We start from the raw sequence: 25,643 nt of genomic DNA on the forward strand, positions 1-25,643 counted from the left end.
ATGTCATCTGTTGGCCATTAGAGCTTGCCTTCTGTGGACGGAAGGACAAAAGCACTATGCCCATCCCTCCTCCGGTTCACTCGTGGTCCACTTCATGCACAGCACGAAAAAGGACTTTTTCGGGCATATGAGTTTTATGATAGACCCCACTGAGGGAACAAAAAAACTCCTCATTTCCAAGTTTTTAAACAGGACCACTTAAAAGAAGAGCAGCACTGACCACATGCATACACCATGATTTAACTGTACATAAGTCTATACTAAAGTCCAATTTGCCAGGCTGGAAAACAGTTTGGGAGATACGAACCATTCATTTGTAATCTGTCAGTCTAAGTCAAACTCCTGTTAGCAGTTACCGAGATTATTTTTACTTACTGGCCTCCTTAGAAGATGCAATTGGTGATTTTAATTCTGAAGAAAACAAAACTCAAAAAAATTACCATTTTAGATGAACATGTTGGCTATCTGCCCTGGAGCATGCCTAAGCACTACACACAGAGAACCTCTGAACAATCCTTCATGGGCACAGCTTCTTGGTCAGTGTGCCCAAGAAAAGTCCACATCAGGGCGCCTGGGTGTCTCAGTGGGTTAAAGCCTCTGCCTTCGGCTCAGGTCATGATCCCAGGGTCCTGGGTTCGAGCCCCGCATCAGGCTCTCTGATCAGCGGGGAGCCTGCTTCCCCTCCTCTCTCTCTGCCTGCCTTTCTGCCTACTTGTGATCTCTGTCTGTCAAATAAATAAATAAATAAATCTTTAAAAAAAAAAAAAAAAAAAGTCCACATCATCTACCAGACTGGATGCCACTGTCAGCCCAGGGGATCAGGAGGCACTGGTCTGTTCTGCAAGGGCCCACTCCAGAAATACTCACCGTGACAAAATGTTACTGTTTCAATATTTGCTTTGCTTTTTTTAATATTTTAATCTTATCAATTTGACCCTCTAATCCATGGTATCCCTTCTAGAAAACAGTTTTATGAACCAAATTCAGAACTTGAACTCACCTGCTAAAGGAACATTTAATCTCTTAAAGGAAAAGTCTGTTTCCTTGACTACTTTTATAACACTTTTTGTATACTAGTAATTAATATGGTGATTTTGAAGTATAAAACAAGTGCCTTTGAAGCATAAAAACAGATCCAAAAAAAGTCTACCTAGAAAATAACTGGCTGTTATTGTCCCTATTATTATATATACATAATGTGTTATTTCTCTATACACCTGAAGAGATACCAGGCTTCACACACATACACCGACACAAATGCACTGGATGTATATTTCCTTAATTTGACTTTGTCCTCACTTAATTAGTCTGTCATCCCTATGTTTTTCAAGTGGGTGACAATTACAAGTTTGCATTGTAAACTATAAATAACTACCCCATACATGCACCAATTTAGTGTCATCGAATAAACATATCAATTGTGCAAAAATGGAAAATGTATCATGATTTCATATTCTGGAAAAGAGGCTTTTCTAGCTGTATTCAGAATTTTCCTACAAATCTGAGAGAGGGCAATTCCTATTCACAGTCTGCTAGTTAACATCTTGTTGCAGGACAGAATATCTTCTGACCACAGTACCAAGGAAGATCACAGAGATGCATCTTTATAATAGAGGCTCTATTCAAAAGGGCCATGATAGGACTTCAGGTCATCTGTTGGACATCTGAATTGTCTGCTCATTTTGAGTGACTGTACATACATGTTTTTCTAGGGAGACAGTTCATGGGTATTTTTCTGCAAATTCTGAAAAGAACCTATGACCTCTGAAAGGTTAAAAAAACAAAAAACACAAAACACTGAATTAGAAGAAGAAGAAGGTAAGAGAGAGAAGGGAACAAGCTGAAGAGACTAAAGACAATTGTTGACTGTCCCAACTAAGACGGAGGAGAGCCTTAAAGACTAGAGTCAGAGGGTTTTGGAAAGATGGAGAAGTATGAAGCACCAGAAATCTGTCTCCCCATCGAGATGATGATTATTATCCTAGCAGGATAACTTAACTATTCTGGAACTCTAGAACCTGTTGAAGGATTACAGCTTCTAGGGGAAGATTTGGATGGCGAATGTGGCTAATATGGGTCCATTGCAGTTCTTAGCTCAGTAGCAGTGACCAACCCCCGACTCCTTGGCAGGCAACTGTGCATATGTTCCTGCAGCACCTCGTACTCACTCTGCAGGAGCCAGGGAAAGCAAAATGGATCCTGTCCTCCAAACATCAGGTATCTGTGGTCTGACCGCTGACTGCTGTTTTTGATCACAGAGTTGCAAATGTGAGGGAAGCCTCTACATGTGTACTTCCCCCATTGTTGCAAGTCTCTCCTTCTCTGGCCACAGTTACTTCCAGGGCTTTTAATAGGGCCAACACCCTTCCCCCACCCCCATCTTTTTTCTTTTTCTTCTTTTAGGAGCCAGACAGATATTAAAGGGTAGGATATTCAAAAGCCACTACATATATGGGGAAAAGTAGAAAGTAGAAAGTGACTATATCTAGGGAAAGAAGCAGGCTCAGAGAAGACCTTGAATTTATACCTCAGGCTGATCCTTGGCACAGAAACTGCTTATAATATTAAAAAACAAAACAAAACCAAAAGCAATAACAAAAACCCACAAACCTGGCAAAGGCAGAGAATCTGATTTCCAGATCTACCACATTATCAGATTCAGATGTTCAGGCTTTGACAACAACAAATCACAGGCATACAGAGAAATAGGAAAGTAAGGCCCATTCAAATCAAACTGTTCCCAAGAAAGACCCGATGGCAGATCTACTAGACGAAGATGTCAACCCAACTATCTAAAAGATGCTAAAAAAAATAAAGGAAGATGTAGAGAAACTAAAAAAAAAAAAAAAAAAAGTATGAATAAATGAAAGTATCAATAGAAATAGAAAACCTAAAAAGAAACCAATAAGAAATTCTGGAACTGAAAACTACAATAACAGAAATGAAAAATTCAGTAGAGGGATGCAAAATAGGCCAGTAATATCAAAGCGCTCAAAGGAAAAAACTATAAACTGAGAACCCTGTATCAGGAAAAACTGTCCTTCAAGGGTGAAGGAGAAATTAAGAAGGTCCCAATAAACAAAAGCTAAGGGAGTTCATTACCACTAGACCTGTCCTGGAAGAAAAAGAAATGATCAAGGGAGTCCTGCAAGGTGAAATGAAGGACACGAGACACTAACTTGAGCCATATGAAGAAATAAAGATCTAAATAAAGATGAATGCATGGGCAATTATAAAAGCTAGTATTACTGTAACAAAGGTTTATAACTTCACTAGTTTACTGTCTACATGATTTAAGAGACTAATATATTTTTTAAAAAATATTAGTCTAGGGGCGCCTGAGTAGCTCAGTGGGTTAGGCCGCTGCCTTCGGCTCAGGTCATGATCTCGGAGTCCTGGGATTGAGTCCCGCATTGGGCTCTCTGATCATTGGGGAGCCTGCTTCCCTCTCTCTCTCTCTCTGCCTGCCTCTCTGCCTACTTGTGATCTCTCTCTGTCAAATAAATAATAAATAAAATCTTTAAAAAAAAAAATTAGTCTAAAAAAGCTAGCACTACTGTAACTTTGTTTTGCAACTCTACATGTTGCTTTCTGTGTAATTTAAGAGACTGATGCACTAAAATATTAGTTTATGTTTTGAGGCATACAAGGTATAAAGATGCAATTTTGTGAACAACTGAAAGGGATAGGCCTGAAGGACTGAAAAACCCGAATTTTATGTTATTAAAGTTAACCTGGCATGAACTCAAATTAGAGTATTATGACTTCAAGATGTTTAAAGCAATTCCAGTGGTAACTAAAAAGAAAATAGCAAAAGGGGTGCCTGGATGGCTCAGTAGGTGAAGCCTCTGCCTTGGGGTCAGGTCATGATCTCAGGGTCCTGGGATCAAGCCCCGCATTGGGCTCTCTGCTCAGTGGGGAGCTTCTTCCCCCTCTCTCTCTGTCTGCCTCTCTGCCTACTTGTAATCTCTCTCTTCTTAAAAAAAAAAAAAAAAAGAAAAGAAAAAGAAAATAGCTAAAGAGTATACATAAAAGGAAATGAGAAAGGAATTTAAATATTTCACTTAACAACAACAACAAAAAAACCCAACATAACACAAAAGAAGAGAGCAATGCAAGAAATAAGGAACTAAAAAAGCTATCAAGCATATATAAAACAAACAGCAAAATGGCAGAAGGAAGTCTCTCATTATCACTAATAATTTTAACTGTAAATGGGTTAAACTTTCCAACCAAAAGACAGAAATTGGCAGAAGAGTAGAGAATAAAAAAAATATGATCCAAGGAGACTCACGTTGGATACAAACGGATTGAAAATGAAACGTTGAAAAAAGTATTTTATGCAAACATCAATCAAAAGAGAGTAGGGCTAGCTGTACTAATATCAGACTAAATAGACTTTAATCAAAAAAGTTTACAAGAGATAAAAACTTTATATAATTAATAAAAGGCTGAGTGTGTCAGAAAGATAGAACAACTATAAACATTTATGCAAATAATGGCAGACCAGCAAAATTTATGAAGTAAAAACTGATAGAATTGAAGGGAGAACAAGACAGTGCTACAACAAGAGTTGGAGATATCAATACCCTACTCTCAATAATGGATAGAACAACCACACAGAGGTAAGTAAGGAAACAGAGAACTTAACACAGTAAGTCAACTGGATCTAACAAACATTAACAGAACAGCCTATTCAACATCAACACCACAACCACTCTTCTCAAGTGCACATGGGACATTTTCCAGGGTAGACCATATGTTAGGCCACAAATTAAGTCTCAATAGATATAAAAAAAATAGGTTTCGTGCAAAGTATCTTCTCTGACCCCAAAAGGATGAAGTTAGAAATCAACAACGAAAATAAAATTGGAAAATTCACAAATTTGTGGAAATCAAACAATACACTCAAACAAGCAATGGATCAGAGAAGAAATCTTAAGGAAATTAGAAAATATTTATAAATAAATGAAAAAGAAAATGCAAAACACCAAAACTTATGAGATGCAACAAACACAGTGTTAAGAGGGAAATTTATAGCTAAAAACACATTAAAAAATAAGAAAGATCTCAAATAAACAATCTAACTTTATGATTTAAAGAACTAGAAAATGAAAAACAAAGGTAATGAAAGGAAGGAAATAATAAAGATTAGCTCAGAGATGAATAAAACAGAGACCGGAAATCAACAAGGAAAAAAAAAAATCAACAAAACTAAGAGCTGGTTCTCAGCAAAGAGCAATAAAATTGGTAAGCCCTTAGCTAGATGGACTAAGAGAAAAGAGAAGACTCAAACTATTAAAATCAGAAATAAAGGTGCAGACCTGACAACTGATTCTACAAAAATTTAAAAAAGAGTATAAAAGAATACTATGAAAAATTGTATGTAAACAAATTGGATAATCTAGATGAAATGGATAAATTCTTAGGAACACAAAAGCTACTAACAAAGAAATAAAAAAAAATATGAACAGATTTATAACTGGTACGGAGATTGAATTAATACTCAGAAATCTCTCAACAAAGAAGAGCCCAGGACCTGTTGGTTTCACTGAAGAATTCTACCAAAACTTTAAAGAAGAATACCAATCCCTCTCAAACTTTTCCAAAAAAAATTGATGAAAAGAGATTTTCTAACTCATTCTATAAGGCCAGCATTATCCTGAGACCAAAGACAAACACACTACAAGAAAACTATATTCTTTGTGAGCATTGATACAGAAATCCTCAACAAAATACTAACTAAATTCAGTGTATTAAAAGGATTATACGCCATGACCAAGTGGGATTTATTCCTGCAATACAAATATGATTCAACAAAGAAAAATCACTCTAATATACCACATTAACAGAATGAAGGGGGGGAAACATGATCATCTTAAGTGAGGCAGAAAAAGCATATGACAACATTCAATACCTTTTCATGATTAAAAAAAACAAACACTGAATTAACTAGGAATAGAAAAAAACTACTTCAACAGAATAAAAACTATATATGAAAAACCCATAGCAAACGTTATACTCAACAGTGAAAGACTGAAAGCCTCCCTCTGAGATTAGGAACAAGGCAAGGATGTCCACTTTTGTCTCTTCTATTCAACATAATACCGAAAGTTCTAGCCAGAGCAGCCAGGCAGAAAGAGAAATAAAAGGCATCCAAATGGGAAGGAAGAAGTAAAATTTTCCATACTCACAGATGATTTGACCTTTTATTTAGAAAACTCTAACGATTTCACATAAACATACCAACAAACAAATGAACCTGTTAGAATAACTAAGTTCAGCAAGTAGAAGGATAGAAAGTCAACACACAAAATTTCTAAACACTCACAATGAACAATCAGAAAGGAACTTACCAAAAATTCCCATTTACAGTAGTACAAAAAGAATAAAATATTTAGAGAGGCCTCACCAGAAACCTGCTGCTCATATCTTGTCTGCTGTGTTGCTTCCATTCTTCCCAAGTGCTTGGTTGTCTGCAGAATTTCCAAGAGTAGGAGGAAGACTTTCCTCTTCAAAATCACTAGGAAAGTATTCGTCCATTAGCCAGATGCTGTGCAGCAGGGGAGGAGGCCCTGGAAGCTGTCAAACATGTTACAAATAAGCAATACCCTGTGAACCCCTTTAAAGAGCTGGGCAGGGGCACCTGGGTGGCTCAGTGGGTTAAAGCCTCTGCCTTCGGCTCAGGTCATGATCCCAGGGTCCTGGGATCAAGCCCCGCATTGGGCTCTCTGCTCGGCAGGGAGCCTGCTTCCTCCTCTCTCTCTGCCTGCCTCTCTGCCTACTTGTGATCCCTGTCAAATAAATAAATAAAATCTTTAAAGAAAAAAAAGTTGGGCAAAGAGAAGGAGAAACTTAATTATGTAACAGCAAGAAGACAAAGGAACAGAAGGACCCTCACTGCTGGGAGGAGACAGTAGCCCCAGTAGAACGCCGCCATGCTGTACACGGCCTCCCAAGTGCTTCTCCACCACAGAGATGTTGCTGCCAAAGAGCCAATCGAGATTATGGGTTTATAAAGGTCCAGGAGGCCACTGCTCCAATGCTGCTTAAGCCACCTGGCCCACTGATGAAGCCAAAGGTCACAGGGGCATTGGTGAGCTGAATGAGGCTATGGATAAGTTTGACAGTAAGATAATCCTGGACCCCATGATATTCAGTGAGGCCAGGTTTCAGCATTCGCTGGAGGAGAGGCTGGAGAGCATCATCAGTGCCCCTGGTGCTCACAGCCCACTGGTCCCTCATGTGGCAACAGGCATGAGGGGATCGTGGCTGAGTATAACACCCTCCAACAGGCCCTCCAGGACCTGGCTCAGTGAGCACATGAATAACCACTGCAGAATGCAGGGCTGTAAGCCTCTGAAGATCTCCCAACAACATTGTCACAGATGAAGATACGGATTCCTCATAAGAGAACGTGTTTTTGGGGCACCTGGGTGGCCTAGCTGGTTGGGTGACTGCCTTCGGCTCGGGTCATGATCCTGGAGTCCTGGGATTGAGTCCCGCATTGGGCTCCCTGCTCGGCGGGGAGTCTGCTTCTCCCTCTGACCTTCTCCCCTCTCATGCTCTCTCTCTCACTCACTCTCTCTCAAGTAAATAAATAAAAATCTTTAAAAAAGAAAAAAAAAGAAAGAAAGAAAAAAGAGAGAGAGAGAATGTATTTTCTTAGGAATTTCTTGTGTTCTCAACCCTGATCTAAATATCATTATTGTATAGACCCCAATGAATCTTTGATTTCACACATAGCCTGACTGGAGGGAGATATTTACATGTGGGATTCAGAAGAATTTGAAGCCTGTGTATTAGTATGGGCTAAACAGAATATGTTACTTTTGAACATGCAGGGAGGATCCTTGTATTTGTAAAATGCTATCATATCATATTCAATGTTCTGTTTTGTTTTTTAATAAGACATGATCAGTTTTGAAATTCAAGAAAAAAAAAGAATAAAATACATAGGAATTAACTAAAGAGGTAAAAACTTGTACAAATGAAAACTATAAAATATTGTTGAGAGAAATGATAGAATACATTAATAAATGGAGACACATCCCATCTTCATGGATTAGAGGCTTAATATTGTCAAGATGTCAATACTTTGTAAAGTGATCTACTGATTCATTGCAATCCTGACCAAAATCCCAAAGAAGTTTTTGTAGAAATAGAAAAACTCATCCTAGAATTCATATGGAATCTGAAGGAATTCTGAATAGTTAGAATAATCTTGAAAAAGAAGAACAAAACTGGAGGCCTCATACTTCTTAATTTCAAAACTTACTACAGAGCTACAGAAGTCAAACCGAGTGGTACTGGCGTAAAGACACACACACTGATCAATGGGATGGAACAGAGTCTCCAGGAATAAATCATTGCATATATGGTCAAGTAATTTTTGACAAGTGTGCCAAGACCATTCAATGGGAAAGGACAATCTTAGAAACAAATGGTGCTGGGAAAACTGAATATCCACATGCAAAAGAATTAAATTAGATCTTTATCTCAGACCATACACAAAAATCAACAAAATTGGATCAACTATTTAAATATAAGACTTAAAACTATAAACAACTTTTAGAAGAAAACATAGGGCAAAAAATTCATAACACTGGATATGGCAACAATTTCTTCAACATGACACCAAAGGCACAGGCAATAAAAGAAAAAAATACACAGCACTTCATGAAAATTCTAAAAATTTGTGCATCAGAATAAAAAGGCAATCCACAAAATGGGAGAAAATATTTGGAAATCCTATGTCTAATAAAGAATTAATATCCAGAAAAAAGAGTTTTTAAAACTCAACAACAAAAATCCAAAAACATGATTAAAAAAACAAAGGACTTGAACAAACATTTCTCCAAAGAAGATAATACATGCCCAATAAGCACATGAAAAGATGTTCGGGACACCTGGGTGGCTCAGTCAGTTAAGCGTCTGCCTTTGGCTCAGGTCATGATCCCAGGGTCCTGGGATTGAGCCCCGCATTGTATTATCATGGTAAGTTTTCACATGCATTTCCTCACTGGACCACTGCAGCAGCTATGTGTGGTTATTATAACCCTACTTTATATTTCAGAAAACTGAGGCACATTGAAATTAAGTAACTTCTCCAAGATTACAGAACTAGTAAGTAGTAGTACCCAAAGGAGACAGGAGGAAAGCAACAGTGGGTGTCTCCCCCGCTGTGCTTAGACTGAGGGCAAGAGAGGAGCCGGACCCAAAGCTAAGTCTAAACTCTGTACTAAACTGGAGGATGGTGACAGAAGGGGCATGTATGATAGGAAGATAGGAGAAAAGACAGTTCAAGGTCCAAAATAATGTGACTCTAAAGGGATATGCAGTTCAAGTGAAGGATTGGCTTTCTGTTGTAAAAGGACCAGCTCTATATCTAAAGAATAAACCACATCTAAGCTTGCTTTGTTAGCCAGCATTTACTCATTTGTATATTTCAAAACAAAACAAAACAAAACAAAAAAATTACCTGCCACCAATGCTTACTTTGTGCCAGGCACTGCCTAGTGGTAAACAACAGACATGGTCCTTGCCCTCACAGAGCTTAGAGTCTTGTCGGAATATTAAACAAGCAAATATTAACAAGCCATAAAGTACTATATGGAAAGAAACATAGTGTTAGTGTCAGGATAGAGCAAAGCAGGGGTGAGAGCCCTTCTTGGACCCACTGGGAAGACTTCACTGAGGAAGTAAGAATTAAACTGAGAGGGAGAGGAAGTGTCAGCCTCTTTAGAAGCTGTGGAGTGAGACTTCCAGGCAAAAGCCCTAAAAGGATGGCACAGGTGTGGGTAGAACTCGGTGCCCTTGGGAAACTGCAGGGAAGCCCGAGTAGCCAGGGAGGAGTGGGCAAGGAGGTGCACAGCTAGAGGTGAGGCAGGACCTGAGGGTTCAAGGTAGTTGTGCTGGACCTTGAAGACAATGTATGGAAAATAGGTTTTATTTTAACTGCAAAGGGGAACCTTGAATGGATTGCAAAAACAAATCAGTTTAGTGATCTAATTTCTTTTTTTGTTTTAAGATTGATTGATTGATTGATTTGACAGAGAGCTCACAGGTAGGCAGAGAGAGAAAGCAGGCTCCCTGCTGAGCAGAGAGCCCAAGGCGGGGCTCGATTCCGGGACTCTGAAATCATGACCTGAGCCTAAGGCAGAGGCCTAACACACTGAGCCACCCAGGTGCCCCGATTGAACTTATTCTTAAATGATCACAATGGTGGCTCATGTGAAGAACAAATGGAAGCAGAGAAACCAACTAGAAGATGCCATAAAGTTTGGGTGAAAGGCTGCGGAAGCTCTAACAGAGTGGTGGCTGAGGAGGAAGGCCGGAATCACAACAGTGTGGCTTTGTTTTATTTTAAGATGGGGATTCTAAAGAGCATCTTACAGATTAAGAATTAATCATTAAAAAGGAGACTTTCCGTGTTGCAAAAGAGAGAGAGGACGTGGGACCACGGATGGAAGAGAAGAGAGAGGACGGCGCAGGTCTATCCATCTGGTCACAGGAAGAATGGGAGTATTCCGTCTGAAAGACTAATGCCCCGATGAAGTCTTGAGTTAAGACTGGGAGGGGCGGGGTGAGAGACTGGAGGAGCAAGGAAAAGGTGGGAAGTACGGAGAGAGTGGGGAAGGAAGGAGTGTGTTCTGATTTACAGGACAGAAAACAAAAGGCAGACTCCTATAGAGGCCAGTCAGCCAGCATGACTGACAACAAAGACTTTCTAGGGTCCAACTCCAAAGCACTTTAGGAAAAAAAGAGACCTACTCTTAGAAAATGAACATTGTTCATTGCTCAGACTGAAACCTGGTTCCTTTAACCACTGGGCTCTCTCCCCTTTTGATACAAAGAGGTGACAAGAACTGGATAAAGATGCCGGACAGCCAAGTACATGCTTGGACATTTTATCTATAAGGGTCGCAAAAATATCATTACAATAAACTCTCAAAATATAAGTTGGTCATGTTCCTGCTAAAGTAGGCAGTGCCCTCAGGTGGGGAAAAAGTAACACCCACAGATTTTTTGTGTGTATGATGTGCATGCTACTCATCAGCCCTTGGCAGTCAGGAAGACAGAAGAAATTTTGAAATGGTGATACACAGTATTTGTATCTCTTACCAAAAGATGTAATTAACTCGGTTGTCTTTTGAACACTTTAATAGCTCAGCAGAAGGGGCTAGAGATGAATGCTTTCGTTACTCGTGAAACGGACAGCAGTTGCTTTGGGGAAAGAACTACTGGTGGCTGGAAGAAGAGTGAAAGACGTGTGACTTCTGTACTTTTTTGTATTTTGTGTCAACTGCAAAATACCTCCAGAGTCGGAAAGATCCCAACAGAAAACAGAAGTCAACTACAAAAAAGCAGAAAGTATTCTGCCCACTGTTATTGTAGCACTAATTTTTCATACTTGAATTTCTTTCTGTATAAACTTTTTGTTAGTAAAGATTGATTTTTCCCACCCTTCCTCAACACATTTTTTAAATACTTTTTTTTTTAAAGATCGTATTTATTTATTTATCTGTCAGAGAGAGAGTACAAGCAAGCAGGCAGAGGGGCAGGCAGAGGCAGAGAAGCAGGCTCCCCGCTGAGCAAGGAGCGGGATGTGGGACTGGATTCCAGGACCCTGGTATATGACCTGAGCCAAAGGCAGTGGCTTAACCAACTGAGCCATCCAGGCAGCCCCCTTCCTCAACACATTTTGAAGCGTATCATGAGTATCTCTGAGGGACTCACATATTCTGGTTCTGCTCCTGTTAAAACTCCAGGAAGACTGGATTTCCCATATCTGTTCAGAAAGTGGTGTGCTATCACTCCAAGACGTGGTTCCATGTTTCCTTCACTCCAAAATAAGTCTTGCATTCCCAGTTAAAGAGCAGGTAGCAACTATTTATCACAATGAGAAATGATCCGTTCATCAAGAGCTCTCACTTGTCCTAAAACTTGAACCTCAGAGACAGAACTCAGCAGAGCCAGGATTATAAAAACAAAGTAAACCTTTAACTCACAGTAGTACCCAAACAGACCACAACATAGACTATGTGTTACTTAGAGCCTATTCTTAATTTATACGCAATTCTAACATGCTTTATCATTGGCATTAGAGTACTTTGATTAAAAATTCACTAGGCACAAATGTGTATCATCGCATTACTGACAGTGCAACTCTTTCTTCTCTCTATATTTGTAACTCTTAATGTGTTTATAGAACATTCCACAGCCTCAAGGAGAATAAGAATCAAGGCCAACTATTTCAGCATGAATGATTTATCAATTATGAATTGAAGATCTTTAGAAATCTATTTTTACTGAATTGTTTATATACTGGCGAACAACTGCTGCTCTTAAAAAAAAAAAAATTTTTCTGTCCCTTAGCAACCTCAGAAGAATAAATCAGATCTTAAGCAATACAAGGCATCTTAGAGGTATCTTACTCCAAGCAATCCTGACCCATGAAAATCTGGGTTTACCACAAATATAAATCTGAGAAAGACTATTGGTCTGACAAAATGAATCATAATAAATGTAAAAGTATTAGTCAATTTAGAAAAATCTGATCCGTATACAGCTTTTTCAGGAAAAAATGTCCTATTTCACACATATTTACCAAGTTCTTTAGGCTGCAGTTCCTAGAGTTAACTGCTAAACCTCACAAAGTTTACTTCTAAACAGATCTAATTTTTTAGTCAGAAAAATCTGGACTCTAGAGCAGAATTAAGAGAACTCATTTTACCATCCTCCTTCTAAAATATATTTCTAATTTTAAAAACATGTTCTGCCCACCTTATCTAAGTGTTTTTATTGGGCACTGGAGAACACTCTTGTTAGCAAAGTGTGGAATAAATCAGTGAAACTCCTTGCCCATCAAACACCAAACCTTAAAACTTTGAGTTTTGTAACTGTTCCAAGCTTTTTTGTAAGCAATACAGTATTATTTTACTGATGTAGTCAATAACCCACTTTTTAAAAAAATGTTCCCAGCATGTCCTTCCGAAAACAGATAAGCTATACTATTCTAAATATCAGATAATATCCATGTAGACTAGCTTATCTCGTCTGGAAAACGGGTACTCCCTACTTTAAAAAAAAAGATGATTTAAAATTGGTTTTGTAGGAAATGAGGTATATTTCCACCTTTTCATTGTTGTAAAGTCATCTCAGGACAGCTTGGATGTTATTTTTTAACCCTGAGGAGTGTTTGGGAACAACAAAAATGAGTTTCCCTTCAACAAATACAAACATTCATTCTTTTTTTTTTTTTTTTTTAAGATTTTATTTATTTATTTGAGGGAGAATGAGTGAGAGAGAGCATGAGAGAGGAGAAGGTCAGAGGGAGAAGCAGACTCCCCAAGGAGCTGGGAGCCCGATATGGGACTCGATCCTGGAAGTCCGGGATCATGACCTGAGCTGAAGGCAGTTGCTCAACCAACTGAGCCACCCAGGCGCCCCCAAACATTCATTCTTATTTACTCTCCCCCTCTTTCTACTTCCCTCCCCCTCCTCAACCATCTTCCTCCCTGTTTCTCTCAGAAAATGTAGTTCAGCCCAAATATGGGGGAATGTGATCGTGAGGCACAGGAGGAATAGTATATCACAACCACATTACACAGAGGACAGAAACACGTTGTGGTTTGTTTGTTTTTTCCCTATTTTTCATGTTTTTTAAATTTTCCCTATTTTTCATTCAGAGCCTCTCGTATATCAACACACAAGTAACGTATATGAGGCATACTAGAAAAAATTTTCTTACTAACTTTCATAACTTCAACCTATAATTATTTTTAAACACAACAAATGACCTTTCACTTTTCCTCTTTCCCATTTAGGTCCTCTGAGAAATAACAATCTAGAGAAGAATGAATGACTTACCAAAAACATTTTACTACCCTCCCTTGTGCTTAGGCACACTACAAAAAGTAGGAATTACTTCTAAAAAACTCTTAAAAATATCCTCTGGGAAGCCATCCTGAAGTAATTCTCAAAGTTTTTAGATTTAGTCTCTACCATGCACTGGGGCTGTGTTGTGTGTGTACTAAAACCACACAGTGGCTTCTCAGATTAGAAATCTTCATTACCTAAGGAATTAAAAAAATTTAAGTCAGGATACAATGCCATTAAACTCCTTCAAAATATTTAGAGTCCTAAAAACATAATAAAGGATACTTGTGGGGCTATTTTAGGCTTTACTAAATGGTTTATGGGAGGGCACTGTTTTATTTTATCCTTATTTTAAACATAGGTGGCAACAGAGTGATTTCATCATAGAGGGTCTAAAACGCCAGCCCAGCGTGTTTTCTTCACTGTACAGGTCTAGTGAGACCCACAAGTGAAACTGATACCCGAAGGACCGTTTCCCTATTTCCTAGACCAGCGCTGGATGGACTCTGGGGTATGAATTTGAGCAACTCCAACTTGTTGCATTTTCTCCAGGCAGAACACTCTGCAAAGGCAGACATGGTATAACTGAACATGACACCAACTAGACTCCTAGTATTTCTACAAGGAAATTCATCTACTCCTTCCACTCCACATCACATGTGTTAACTTCTACTTTCCCTCTGTGCAGGCCTTTAGATGTACAGTATGGATTCTCACTGTTGGGAAAGGATTCCAGAAACTAAAAACAAAACAAAAAACTGAATCTGCGCTGGAGAAAAGTAAGCTCACCAACTGTAATGAGCTCTGTATATTCTCAAGCCAGAAAAACACACACCCAAAAGAATGACAGAGTGTAAGACGATGCTGCAAAAATTTTTGTCAACGATGATGACAATTTTGTTGAAATATATACAAAATGGCACTGTTGGGTGACTAAGCTTAATTGTACCACGAACTTGAAAGATTAAGCTGTAGGGAAGTTAGAGCTTAAGACAAGTGCCTTAGAACGTTACAGTTGAGCACCCATAAACCAAGAGGATAGTCATGAATAATGAAGTTATTCATTGTGCAGAGCAAAATTTCTCCCTATGTAGATTTAGTTACTGCCTCCAGACTAATAAGTAGATTTTTACATGCTAAGGAATCATGAAACACAGCAAAAGCCAGGAGGGGATGCACCAGGAGGGGAAGCACTATCTTAGCAAGTGCAAAGAAAATACCAGGAAAGATACTTTCTACCTTAAAATGACGGCAAGACTACAAACAAGCTAAATGAAGTTCTTACTAACGCAGTCTTAGATTTAAGGCTGGGACTATAATGCTGCATTTTGACAAAAGTGAACCAAAATTTTTCATGGAACAGCCTATTTTATGTACATTTAACCAATCCTTTGAGCTTTAAAATTGACATCATCAACCATCCATAAAAATTTCAGTCTTTTTAGGATAAAATGTGTCATACTACTCAAGGACAACATAGCTATTTTCTCAGTATGTTTAACATTTACTTCCCAGATAATTTCTCAGTAATGCTTAACTTTAAAATAATCAAGCACAAGGCCACAACTGAGATAGATCAATAGTTGCATATTTAAGCAGCAAAGGGAAGAGAATAAGAAGGAAGATATATTTTTAAGCTAAGAAAATGTGAAGACATCCTTAGGTAAATGCTCAACAAATTGTAGGATGACTCAGTATTCTCTAGTCTTCTAGAAGTCTTGGCACTTTATTCAGCAAGAAATTTTTAGTTTTAAAATTAGAACATACATAAAAATAATATACCCTCATTTGGTTTACTAAGTTAATAGACTTCTTGCTGAAAACCTAATTTTGTCTGAAATGTCAAGGGTTGATAAGAATGTGATTAACCACAAATTGGAATAGGTGAAGTATGCATTTTGATAACAATTTGCCATCATTTTTTAAAGCTGATTTTTTTTAAGATTTTATTTATTTATTTGACAGACAGAGATCATAAGTAGGCAGAGCGGCAGGCAGAGAGAGAGAGAGAGGGAAGCAGGCTCCCTGCTGAGCAGAGAGCCTGATGCGGGGCTCGATCCTAGGACCCTGAGATCATGACCTGAGCCGAAGGCAGAGGCTTTAACCCACTGAGCCACCCAGGCGCCCCTAAAGTTGTATTTTTAATATCATAGGATCTAGCAAATTTCACAGCCCAATATATATATCCTAGACTGGTTTTCAATCCTCAGAGAGAAATGATTACTGAAATTAACTCATTTATTGAGTTTACTGGATCTGTATTAGCTTTTTTTAAAATAGGCTGAATTTTATCAGAGCGACTGGAGAAAATATATCTTAAAGCTTTAAAGTGATAGATACATAGAGTGAGAGAGAGAGATTGACGTATTGGGTTATAGTTAAAAACAAAACCATTTGGAAGTCACTATCCTAATGACACTACTGGACAAAAGATGATATTCATAGCAGTATCATTCAAAGTAGCAAAAATGCAGAAACAACCCAAACGTCCATCAACTAAAGTATGGATGTATAAAATCTCACAGTGGAGTATTATATAATAATAAAAATATATTAACTATATGCACAAGGATTAATCTTAGACACATTATTATTAATTAATTAATTAATCTTAGACACATTATTAAAAAGAAAGCATAGCCTAGAAGACTACACAGAACATGGAATCATCTTTCTAAAGTTTAAAAATAAAAAATATCATAGAGATACATATATATGTGAAGAAATTATAGTTAAACTATCAGAGAAGTGAAAACACAAAATTCAAGCTATTAATACTTGAGGCAAAGGAGCAGCACAACAGGAAGATATAGCATTATTAATATTGAATCTTATTATACTATCATATATTATTAAAATGTTCATAATTTTTTATACATGTATCACATATTCTTTTGAAAGTATCAGCTAGGGCGCCTGGGTGGCTTAGTTGGTTAAGCAACTGCCTTCAGCTCAGGTCATGATCCTGGATCAAGGATCAAGGATCCTTGGATCCTTGATCAAGTCTGCAGTGGCTCCCTGCTCCCGCAGTGGCTCCTCCCTCTGACCCTCCCCCTTCTCATGCTCTCTCTCTCTTATTCTCTCTCTCAAAAAAAAAAAACAAAAAAAAAAACAAAACAAAACAAAAAAAAACTTAAAAAAAGAAAGTATCAACTGTTACATAATAAAATATTTAATAAATTTAGAACAAAATATCAGAGGACATGTATAACATGGTCCCTCTTGTTAATTAACAATATTTCTCAGCAGATCAAATTTAAGAACCAAAGTCCAATCAAAGATTATGAAAAAGAAAAGACCCTAATCTACAATCAGAAGAGCCTCAGAACAAGGAACAAAAAGGTTAAGAACAAGCCTCTCTTAAGCATCCACTAAACACAAGTTATAAACTTACAAGCCACCCATGGAACACTGAGTGAGCATCTAAGAATTAATTATTTGTTATGGATTACTAGCCCTTCCTGGCCCTCTGTCTTCATTCTCGCCTTTTGTACTTCCTGACCTCCATCTCTCCTCTTCAAAGTTCGCTCTCACCCATAGAATCTTCCTGATTGCCTTTGTGAATGTGATCCCTACCATTGCTCATGATGCTAGTCTGTACTTTCCATATGCCCTCACCCCACGTGGCCTCACGCTGATTCCGGTCCTGGCAGAGAACGTCACCTCCTCTGAGGCTGTTATCCCTTTCACCTCCCTGTGAAGTCTCCCTAGAGATCCTGAACCAACCCGTTAAAAGAGGCATTGAGGGATGCCTGGGTGGCTTAGTTGATTAAGTGTCTGAAATAAAAAGATGGCAGTAATCTAAGCCCTTGCTGATATACGTACCACCCCAAGAACACTCCTTGGCTGTGATGTATGATCAGTTCATTTACATCACTCTCTCTTTCACATTCGTGGCAATGATGGCTGTCCGCTTTCTCTGCCTGATCTGGTGGTGAGGGACTCCAAATGGCCTAGCTGCCATCCACCCCATCTCCTGCAGGCAGTTCCAGCCAGCACTAGTTGGCCTTAGGTCAGATTAATCAGTTGATCCCTCTATCACTCCATTAACCTTAAGCCCTCAAATCCATGTCTTCCTCAGTTTCCCAGGTCATCCTTTTTCTAATGAGTCCCAATGCTCTACATCCATATAGACCAACTATCCCTCTACTATAAACAACACTGTAATTATCTGGCTCTATCCCTTACTAAATTCCCCTGAGGGTCTAACACAGGTTTCTCATTCTCAGCACTCTGCATTTTCTCCCCTTGATTTTAATGATTTGGGGCTGTCCTGTCTGGCAGCATCCCTGCTCTCTGTTCCCTGTATGTCCATAGTACCGCCCTCTGCAAGCTGCGACAACTAAAAAGTTCTCCAGATATTGTCAGGTGTCCCTTGGGGGGCAAAAATCACCCTCTGTGTCAAAAATCACCCCTGGTTTAACATAAATCATAATTCTGCTTTAAAATCTTTAAAAATTCAGATTTAGATTAGTGTTAAATGAAAATGAAATGGAATTTCAGACAAAGATGTGTTTACCGTGGATTTAAATAATCAGAGGGAGGGAACTTGGTCTGCTAACGGCTGCACATTAAGTTTTGAAATCTGGGCATAGAAAATTTAGTGATTGATTGATTGATTGATTGATTGATTTTTTTAAGTTACCCAGGGCAGTTGTTTAGGCTGAAGATAACAGAAGGCTCTAGATCATGGTTTCTGTACTCAGATATTAACCCACTGGAAAGAAACAGCATTTTCCTGGGCAGCTTGAAACTCTGTGATTTAGTGTTATTTTGAACCACCTTGGCAAAAGCCAAAGGGCTTAGACATGAGTTTTTGTCACAGAAAGAAGAATCACAGTTCTACCTACACCAAAGAGTAACAGTTACAAAATAGATTTGAAATGACTTGGTTTTAAATTGACAAATATAAAAAAGAAAACTGACCTCTCCCTCAGTCTCTCATTCCAATCCTACCCACTCTCTTACCAGTCCTGTGGACTGTTTACTTTCTAAACATCTTTCAAAACCATCTCTTCCTCTCCATCTCTCTCACTTCCCTCCATCTCTCCCAAACTTTCTACAAATCACCAGGTTTCTAATACACACCTCTACCAACACTGTCTTTTTTTTTTTTTTTTAAGATTTTATTCCTTTATTTGACAGAGAGACTGACAGTGAAAGAGGGAACACAAGCAGTGGGGAGAGGGAGAAGCAGGCTTCTCGCTGAACACACAGCCTGATGTGGAGCTCGATCTCAGGACCCCGAAATCATGACCTGACCCAAAGGCAGACACTTAACGACTGAGCCACCTAGGCACTCCACTACTAACATTCTCATTTAAAAATGTACCAGAACTCTGTGTAGCATGTTTGTAAATGTTAAGAATTTCCTATCTTCTCTTACTTTCCCTGTCCTGTCTAGCCTTTCCTTCTTTTCTTTCTCCCTTCCTTCCTTCTTTCATTGGGATAGAAAGGGAGTTTTTCTCTCCTTGATTTAAAAAACAATTCATGTTCATGAAAAAAAAGCTGAAAATGAAAAAAAAAAAACCACAAAAAACCTCAACCACTGTTCATCCACACAGAGATAATAATCATTGTTAACATTTTTATAAATTTTTAAATCTTTTTTTATAAAAAGACATATTTTAAAAGAGCATTTGTTTATAGATATGTCTCACAGTCTGCCTATTTCAATGAATGATATATTGTAAGCATTTTTGTTATTAAATATTTTGTTTTTTAAAGGTTTTTGTAGTCAGAGTAATATTCGACTTTTAATTTTAATTCTAAGTTGCATTTTTACTTCATTTGAAATACTTTCTTGTGCTGTAATTTGGAAAAACACAAAACAGATTTAGAGCACTCCCTATACAGAAAGCTGGCTTTCTGGAGTTTCAGAGTAAATGCTAAAACAAAAACAAAAACAAAACCTAGATGCATTTTGCCTTTAGTCATATGTAAATCAGTCAAGTCACTTTACAGTTCTAACTACTTAAGTTTCATATCAAGCTACTATTCTTACAAAAATTAAACATACACAAATGTTCTTTTACTTAAATTTCATCTGATCATCAATCAAAATTCCCAAATCTTCATGTGCTTCTTGATATGACTACTGTTACAAATTTGAACTTCTTTTTTTTAAATGGATTTATTTATTTATTTAAAGCTTTCTTTCTTTTTTTTTTTTAAGATTTTCTTTATTTATTTGACAGAGAGAGATCACAAGTAGGCAGAGAGGCAGGCAGAGAGAGAGGAGGAAGCAGGCTCCCCACTGAGCCGAGAGCCCAATGCGGGGCTGGATCCCAGGACCCTGAGACCATGACCTGAGCCAAAGGCAGAGGCTTTAACCCACTGAGCCATCCAGGCGCCCCGAAGATTTCATTATTTATTTGACAGAGAGAGACACAGTGAGAGAAGGAACGCAAGCAGGGAGAGTGGGAGAGGGAGAAGCAGGCTTCCCGCTGACCAGGGAGCCCAATGCGGGGCTCGATTCCAGGGCTCTGGAATCATGAACTGAGCCAAAGATAGACACTTACCGACTGAGCCACCCAGGTGCCCTTGAACTTATTTTTAGGTATTTTGTTCTGCCTATTCATCCATGGATAGGTACTTACAAAAAAGTATGAGTTTGAATTTTTAAAAATATTTAATTGGGGGCGCCTGGGTGGCTCAGTGTGTTAAGCCGCTGCCTTTGGCTCAGGTCATGATCTCAGGGGCCTGGGATCGAGTCCCACATCAGGCTCTCTGCTCAGCAGGGAGCCTGTTCCCCCTCTCTCTCTGCCTGCCTCTCCATCTACTTGTGATCTCTGTCTGTCAAATAAATAAATAAAATCTTAAAAAAAAAAAAAAAAGAAGACATAAAAGACCATTCCATGCTCTTGGATCGGAAGAATAAACATTTTAAAATGTCTATACTGCCTAGAGCAATCTATACTTTTAATGCCATTCCGATCAAAATTCCACTGGTATTCTTCAAAGAGCTGGAGCAAATAATCCAAAAATTTGTATGGAATCAGAAGAGACCCCGAATTGCTAAGGAAATGTTGAAAAACAAAAATAAAACTGGCGGCATCACGTTACCAGATTTCAAGCTTTACTACAAAGCTGTGATCACCAAGACAGCATGGTACTGCCATAAAAACAGACACATAGACCAGTGGAACAGAGTAGAGAGCCCAGATATGGACCCTCAACTCTATGGTCAAATAATCTTCGACAAAACAGGAAAAAATATACAGTGGAAAAAAGACAGACTCTTCAATAAATGGTGCTGGGAAAACTGGACAGCTATATGTAGAAGAATGAAACTCAACCATTCTCTTACACCGTACACAAAGATAAACTCGAAATGAATAAAAGGCCTCAACGTGAGACAGGAATCCATCAGAATCCTAGAGGAGAACATAAGAAGTAACCTCTTCGATATCAGCCACAGCAACTTTTTTCAAGATATGTCTCCAAAGGCAAAGGAAACAAAAGCGAAAATGAACTTTTGGGACTTCATCAAGAGCAAAAGCTTCTGTACAACAAAGGAAACAGTCAACAAAACAAAGAGGCAACCTATGGAATGGGAGAAGATATTTGCAAATGGCAGTACAGACAAAGGTTGATATCCAGGATCTATAAAGAACTCCTCAAACTCAACACACACAAAACAGATAATCATATCAAAAAATGGGCAGAAGATATGAACAGACACTTCTCCAATGAAGACATACAAATGTCTTCATTGCTATCAAACACATGAAAAAATGTTCATCATCACTAGCCATCAGGGAGATTCAAATTAAAACCACATTGAGATGCCACCTTACACCAGTTAGAATGGCCAAAATTAGCAAGACAGGAAACAACATGTGTTGGAGAGGATGTGGAGAAAGGGGAACCCTCTTACACTGTTGGTGGGAATGAAAGTTGGTGCAGCCACTTTGGAGAACACTGTGGAGATTCCTCAAGAAATTAAAAATAGAGATTCCCCATGACCCTGCAATTGCACTACTGGGTATTTACCCCAAAGATACAGATGTAGTGAAAAGAAGGGCCATCTGTACCCCAATGTTTATAGCAGCAATGGCCACGGTCGCCAAACTGTGGAAAGAACCAAGATGCCCTTCAACGGACAAATGGATAAGGAAGATGTGGTCCATATACACTACGGAGTATTATGCCTCCATCAGAAAGGATGAATACCCAACTTTTGTAGCAACATGGATGGGACTGGAAGAGATTATGCTGAGTGAAATAAGTCAAACAGAGAGAGTCAATTATCATATGGTTTCACTTATTTGTGGAGCATAACAAATAACATGGAGGACAAGGGGAGATGGAGAGGAGAAGGGAGTTGAGGGAAATTGGAAGGGGAGGTGAACCATGAGAGACTATGGACTCTGAAAAACAACCTGAGGGTTTTGAAGGGGCGGGGGGTGGGAGGTTGGGGGAACCAGGTGGTGAGTATTAGGGAGGGCACGAATTGCATGGAGCACTGGGTGTGGTGCAAAAACAATGAATACTGTTCGCTGAAAAGAAATAAAAAATTTAAAAAAAAATGTCCATACTACTTAAAAAAAAAAAAAAAAGGAGGACACTTGTGATGAGCACAGGGTGTTATATGGAAGTGATGAATCACTAAATTCTACTTCTAAAACCAATATTACACTATATGTTAACAAATTAGAATTGAAATAAAAACTTAGACAAATACACAGATAAACAAAATGAAATAAAACAATAACAATATATAATAAAACTTTTCACACATTTTTGAAGCTAACAGATGTATATTATATGTCTATATCTGGCTCTTCTGCAATTGCTTCACAGTTTTGGTTTCTAGATTATTTCCCATTTATATTTATTTTAAATAATGTTACAATAAAAACTGTTTACCTGTAAAAGAAAAATGAAGAATTTGATAACTTGTTTTGATAATCTAGAAGAACATCTATTTTTTTAATTTCTACTTTTCCCCTATTTGTATAAATGTTAATGAAATAAAGCTAACATATGATTGGTAAAAAAGTTACATTACATTTTCATTTTCAGTTATAATTTCTTAATTCATACAGAGCCTGAATTACAAAGACTTATTTACCCAAAGTTCATTACTGGGAACCTTTGGGTGTGATAGAAATGTCCTATGTCTTAATAACGGTGTGGGTTACACAGATGTATACAACATAGTTAATTTTTGATATACAGAGAAAGAAGTTGAAATTTTGAAAAGCCTTATATCTGTTAAAGAAATTTAATTCACAGCTAAAAATTTTCCCTGGAAGAGATCATCAAGCCTAAATGCCTTCATTGGCAAATTCTATCAAACATTTAAAGAAGAAATAATAGAAAAACAAATTTTTCAGAGTATTGAAAAGGAAGGAAACTTCCCAACTCATAAGACCACCATAATCCTGAAACAAAAATCTGATTAGGATATTATAGGAAAACACAGGCAAATATCACTCAGGAACACAGATGTAAATATCCTTAACAAAATATAAGCAAATCACATCCAGCAGTATTAAAAAGTTTAACACCTCATGACCAAGTGGGATCTAACACAGGAAACGCAAGATTGGTATCACCTTTGAAAATAAATCAACATGCTTCACTATATAAACAGAATAAAGGAAAAAATGCTGTATTATCATTTTTTAAAAAGATTTATTTATTTGAGAGAGAATGGGATAGAGAGAGTGTGCACATGCAGTGGGTAGGGGTAGAGGGAAAAGGAGAGAGAAAGTCAAGCCAACTCCTGCTAAGTGCAGAGCGCAATGCATGGCTTGATTCCAAGCCCCTGAGATCAGGGTCTGACCAGAAACCAAGAGTTAGATTTAACCAACTGTGCCACCCAGGCACCCTACCATATTATCATCTTAATAAATGCCAAAAAAGCATTTGGCAAAAGTCACTACTCATTCATGAGTTTTAAGATACTATTAACTCCCAGCAAACTAAAAATAGGAGGAAACTTCCATAATCTTTAAAGGACAACTACAATAGCCTATAACTAACAGCAGAATTAGTGATGAAACATGGATAATTTCCACTGAGATTGGAAACAAAGCAAGGGAAAAAAAAAAAACTGGCATAAAGCTTAGGAAAGAAGGTGTAAACTGTTGATATGCACAGAAAACAGAAATAAAAACACAGGAAACCCTATAGGATCTATTTTTTTAAAAAAAGGAAACTAGCAAATTTAACAAGTGGCAGGATAAAAGGTAAATGTACAAAAACAATTGTATTCCTATTTACTAGCAGCAAACAAGTGGAAAATGAAATAAGTGAAAGCATTTTATAATACCATCAAAAACCATATAACACTTAAGAATAGATTTAATCAAAAAATGGGCAGGAACTCTAGAATGAAAACTGCAAAACACTGCAGAAAATTCTAGAATGAAAATTGCAAAACACTTCAAAATACTGCAGAAAAAAATTAAGAGTTATATCATATTCATGAATTTATATACTCAATAGTGTTAGGATTTCAGTTCTCTCCAAATCATTTCATAGATGCCATGCCATTTTGACCAAATTCCCAGTAGTATTTTTTTGTATAACTTGATTTAGTGACTTGTAATTTATATGAAAAAGTAAAAAATTTAGAATATAAAAAAATCTTGACTATTGAGATTCAGAGACTAGGATGAGTCCAGATTATTTGGGCACATGGGTGATGGTATATCATTCATTAACAAATTCAGGAGGAGTTGAAGTTGGGTATCAGGCAGATGTAATGAAGTCTATTTTGGATATATGGGTCTGAGGTGGTAAGGTGGGTAGAGGATCAGGAAAAGCACTGTTTCAAAGTGGAATTCATTAGGCACTTAGGTACAGCTCAGAGGACAAGGCTGAACCAAAGCGATTTAGTCCCAAATTTATCAGCACTTAAGGGGGAAAGGAAATGATAGTTTGGGTGAAATTGTAGAGTATGGGAAAAGCAGAGTCATAACAACATTTTATTAAATTATGATATTGAGCTTCTAAATGGTCTTCTTGTTTTTACACTTGTTCCTCAGAGTCTGTCCTTAACACAACAGCCTGGTTGACCCTATTAAGACACAAGTCAATTTCATGATCCTTCTCTGCTCAAAATCCTCCAAAGGTTCTATTCACTCCAAATAAAAGCTGAAGTCCTTCCAATAGTCTACAAGACCCTGCAGCACTATACTTCTCAACGCTGGTGGCATGTTAGAATGACCCTTCCTTGAGCATCCACCCGTTACCTCCCTGACCTCTTTTCCTTCTACTTCCTCCTTTGCTCCCTCTACTCCTTCCACAGCTGCCTCTTCACTTTGTCTTGAATATGCCAGCTTTGCAACTACCCCAGGGTATTTCTGTTTCTACAATGCTCTTCCATCATGGGGCTCTCTCTCTCCTCCATCTCCTTCAGAATTTACTCATGTCATCTCAGAGAAGCCTTCCCTGCCTTCCTGCCGTTATTTTTAATTTTTTATTTACTTAATTTTTAATTCCAGTACAATTAACATACAATTTTATGTTAGCTTCAGGTGTGCAAAACAATGATTCAACAATTCTACGCATTAGTCAGTGTTCATTAAGATAATGTACTCTTTTTCAGTTTCTCTTTTAGTTCTAGCTAGTTAACATGCAGTGTTATAATAGTTCCCTCTATTTTAATTTGAAGCCCCCTCACCTTCTTTCACTTTGTTTTTTTGCTTTCTTTTTTTAATTTTTTATTTTTTAAAAGATTTTATTTATTTATTTGACAGACAGAGATCACAAGTAGGCAGAGAGGCAGGCAGAGAGAGAGGAGGAAG

The 25,643-nt window shown here is 37.9% G+C and overlaps 1 protein-coding gene across 5 annotated transcripts in view; it reads right to left on the minus strand.

The window, feature by feature from the left end:
• SMAD9 (SMAD family member 9) overlaps window positions 1–25,643 on the minus strand; it is a 75,233-nt gene that overhangs the window by 30,048 nt on the left and 19,542 nt on the right. The window contains exon 1 of one of the 5 annotated variants that reach the window (XM_032880087.1): window positions 6,413–6,486. The exons of the other annotated variants lie outside the window; for them this stretch is intronic. The gene's annotated coding sequence lies outside the window, so the exon portion shown is untranslated. Of the gene's footprint in view, window positions 1–6,412; window positions 6,487–25,643 lie in introns of those variants that run through there. 5 annotated transcript variants of the gene reach the window in all.

The sequence above is a fragment of the Lontra canadensis genome, unplaced genomic scaffold, assembly GCF_010015895.1.
Source record: "Lontra canadensis isolate GAN:19392208 unplaced genomic scaffold, GSC_riverotter_1.0 scaffold67, whole genome shotgun sequence".
NCBI lineage: Eukaryota > Metazoa > Chordata > Mammalia > Carnivora > Mustelidae > Lontra > Lontra canadensis.